At 36.7% G+C, this 4144-nt stretch overlaps 1 long non-coding RNA gene across 2 annotated transcripts; it reads left to right on the top strand.

Annotated features, from left to right (window-relative positions):
* The first annotated feature begins 398 nt into the window (after positions 1-398).
* Positions 399-3821, top strand: LOC309698787. Of its 2 annotated transcripts, none has more exons than XR_014274181.1 (5): positions 399-745; positions 1444-1509; positions 1860-2015; positions 2468-2560; positions 2858-3821. It is a non-coding gene; the product is annotated as an uncharacterized lncRNA (long non-coding RNA). The 2 variants fall into 2 exon arrangements; XR_014274182.1 differs by lacking the exon at positions 399-745 and adding an exon at positions 752-902.
* The last annotated feature ends 323 nt before the right edge of the window (positions 3822-4144 follow it).

Below are 4144 nucleotides of genomic sequence, written 5' to 3'. Positions count from 1 at the left end.
GGCCAGCAGCTGAACACAATTTATTAAGTAGTGCAAGTGTGTTTGTGTGTGTGTGTTGCTGTTGGAACGGGAACCGTCGTATATGCACAGAGCTCTCCACAGAGGTGTGGACATTCAAGGGGTTTTCAATCTTCTGTAGAAGTGAGCATGCCATTAAGTGTGTGTACGTGTTTGAGGGGGGGAGAGAGAAAGTGAGATGAAGCAGAATATGTGTCAACTACACCGATATAGCAGCGTTTCCATGGAGATATGTGTCATTCTGTCTGGATATACCATGGTTTATGGAAGCATGTAAAAAATATATATATATAGCCGTCACCTGTCTCACCTGAAGCTGACAGCCAGAGGGAGACAGATGATTCACAATGACAGAGAGACATAGAGAACACACACTCAAAAAAATGAATGAGGTGGATTGTTCAGTGTATATTAATTATTTATTTTCATTTTACTTAAAATATATGTTTTTGTTAAGTTAACATATGTTTTTCTAATCAAGTCTACGTAATTGTGTCTATTATTCAACGTACATAATACTAATGTGTTACTTGATCGCATAACATTTAAGTTAAGTCAATTAGGATCGATATACCTTGTATATCCACAAGGTGGCAGTAATGCAAAAACAGTTGTAATGAAACCGCGCAGAACAAGAAGGTTTCACGGCTTGTGCCTGCTCATGCACAAGACTTCAAATTTAACTGAAAAAGGCTGTTTTGGCGCCAAGCTGCTGTTTCTTTGAGAGGTAAGACCACTTTTTTTCTTTGACTATGTTGTGTAGTATCTATATGTCCAGCATGGTTATATTTTGCGTTTGTCTTACAAGACATGTTATATCGTTTGCGTGCGCTTGTTTTACATTAGTTTTACTGGGTCCTGGACATGCTTATTTTGTGGACTGTGTAAGAAACATTTTTATTGTTTTTTGTTTTATTAAGGGATTAGCTACAGGGGTTCATGGGGTTATTCTTTCAAGGGGTTATTTTTCCATTTGCTTTCTTGGGATTCCTTTTCTGTAATCCGAGAGTCGGAAATATCGAATAGGATAGCAAGGATAGCATAAAGTGACATTTAAAATCCAAAAAGTCAAGGGCGAAAGCCACTGTGACACCATTGTTCTGCTCTATCAGTAATCTGTATTATGTAAAAATGGTCTGTAAATACAGCATGTTTCCTAGCGGAGTTATACATATCAATGTAGTTATAAATTACAGTTTGTGAAAGTACACACTTAATTTTTTTAATAAAATTATTCAAGACATATGAGTGGACAGACAATGGAGGTCGACAGACCTGGTGATAATTGCTTCTATAGAAAGTTAGCACATGGCAGTGTCAATCTCTTGCTTTTCTTCTGAGTAGTATTTTATTTAGTTGTAATTCAAACAATAATTTGCTTCTTGAAATTAAGGAATTAATTTTTTTTTTCTTTATAAATCTCAGATCCTGCCTTTACCTGCTCCCTCCTATACTGATGTGGTGTATGTGGTATTGCTGAGCTTGTATGTGGTATGTGAACTGTTATACTTTTAAAAACAAAACTGTTTTATAAGTTAAGTTTTCTTTTGTGACCCATCCCATGCCCCTGTTATTTCTTCTCCACATCTGAACCATGGTAAAGGTTGCAGTTCAAGGGCCTGAGGCATGAAATTCTTTTCAGATCAGCTGTGATCAATATTTTTTGGAACTTGATAAATAACAATAAAAGCTGTAATGGCTCCATTAGCATTTTGTGTAAATGTTTGTGTTAAAATTATAGCTTTAATGAGGTCTTACTACATTAGTTTTAGTTTGTATATGTGTACATATAGTATGTATATTTACAGTACAGTATGTTGTGTTTGTTGACATATTTTCAGGTGGAAGCAGAATATGTGAGGATTACTACTGCTGCACATGTTCCAAGGCTTTTTACACAACTTGACCAATACACTGACCAGCTCATAAAAGTCTTCAAGAAAAAAGGAGGCGTTACAGGGAAGAAAATTAGACAAACTTTGGCCCCAGCCACACAGGTGCGTTATTCTGTTGGTAGCAAAATATTATGGCTAATAAGATCATTTTCAAATTTAAACAGCTAGTGTATGGTAGCTGCACAGTGCACTTACATTTATATTAAGCAAGACAAAGTTTGGTACTCAAAACGTTGGAAAATTTAAATTACCTAAACATATGTAAAATCTGATCCCTTGATTTAGGTTAAACCAGAAGTGAATGTTTTTATGTTATGTTTTGAATGCAAAAAAGATGATGTATTAGTTTGTCTTTACCTCCATTATGGACATATATAATGTGGTGGAAACCCTGCCCAACAGGTTAACTATTCATGTCCATGTGATGATTAGTTGGTCTTGTGTACATGTCTATCTGTGCAGTGGATATGTCATTCATTTTGCGTATAATGTGAGTTTCTGTCATCCTAAAGTATATCTGTTTTCTCTTCCTGTATCTCTGCCACTCTCTACAGAAGGAAACCATTGAAAAGGGGAGGGAGTGTGTCCTCAGGGCACTACCTTTTTACCTGAATGAAGACCCAAGCATCCTCTTCAAAGAATAATTGGTTGGTAATTTTAGTTTAGTTTTTTATCTGTATTAAACCAAATTTTGAATAACTAATGTTGTTGCATGTTGTAATGTTGTTGTTGTTGTAATTTGCATGGAACCTGTTTAAATGTTTTGGGAAATCTTCTTGTATACCCAAACTATTTATATTTATCGTTGAATCTGTAGTCTAAAATAGTGGCGCACTGGGGTGCATGTTCCTAATATTGTGTTTACGTCATTAAAGGGTAGCTTTGGCCCTTTTTCTTTCTTTTTTTAAAACTGGATGCCATTTTTCTATGTTTTTGTGTCTAAGCTACAGCTGTTCAGAGGGAGCTGGAACAAATTACCCTTGCTATCTTTACCATCGAAAGAGCTGATGCCAGCACTCCTCCAGCCGATGTGGGTATAACCATCTAGTGTGTCCTGCATGACCTGGAAGACCTGGCCTCTGCATGTGCACTCTTAATGGGTGGGATATATGCACTGAATCTCAGTTAACCTCAAGACTGAAAGCTAAGAGACAATCAAAAGTATTGAGATTTAAAGGATTTAATTGAGAGATGATACTGCACCAGAAATGTTGAAGGGTGGTGTGTATATTAGCGTTCAAGGCATATTGTTATGAGGTGGAAATATGTTCATATTCAGTTTGTGTTACATTGTGTGCATTGTAAAGGTAATTGCAATACATACTAAAAATAAGGGTAAGTTAGGAGGTTGATCTGATATCCTCGTGTTGGTGTTGTTCCCAGATCATCATACTAAATGTTGTTCCAGGATCAACATTGCAAGTGACCAATCAGAATGTTGTGACGTCATACTTTTGCGACTTCGGGAAAAACCGGCGTAAAACAAAAAACTGTACTTAAGCTGCGTGAAACCGCCTCTGTCCGCCGATCAACTGACCCTAACCCTAACCGTAACCCTTTAATAAACAGTAAGCAGAATTGATATTGTCCTTGCAACATTGGAATTTCATAAATGCACGAATGGCTTGGAATAGAATAACGTCACAACAATGTGATTGGTCACTTGCAATGTTGAACCTGGAACAACATTTTCATGATGGTCTGGGAACAACACCAACACGAGGATATCAGATCATCCAAGTTGGGAATGCAGGATGAATGTATATTTTGTGGACTTTTAAAGACGAACAATTGTTTCCATGTTAAAATGTTTACATCTGAAGTTTTTTGCCCAAACACTGGTAAAATAAATGTTGACAGTGGCGAGTGTTAAATGGTTACTGCTGTGCTGTTGCAAAAAAACTGAACGCTGACAAACTGTTTTATTGTTAGACCATAATGTTGGCATGTTTTGATGTAATTTTCTTTGGGATGTAATTTTCTTTGGGATGTAATTTTCTTTGGGATGTAATTTTCTTTGGGATGTAAGTTGTTGTTGTTGTTGTTGTTGTTGTTGTTGTTGTTGTTGTTGTTGTTGTTGTTGTTGTTGCTGCTGCTGCTGCTGCTGCTGCTGCTGCTGCTGCTGCTGCAGCTGCATTTTTTTTTTTTTTTTTTAAATTGTGGCTGTTGAGGTGGACACTTCACTTTGCATTGTTAAAGGAAAGCACTTCATTGGCATTGTGTTACTGGAC

Source organism: Aulonocara stuartgranti, assembly GCF_965226115.1.
Source record: "Aulonocara stuartgranti genome assembly, chromosome: 22".
Classification (NCBI taxonomy): domain Eukaryota; kingdom Metazoa; phylum Chordata; class Actinopteri; order Cichliformes; family Cichlidae; genus Aulonocara; species Aulonocara stuartgranti.
The sequence above is the reverse complement of the archived record's forward strand: the minus strand, read 5'-3'. Positions and strand labels throughout refer to the sequence as shown.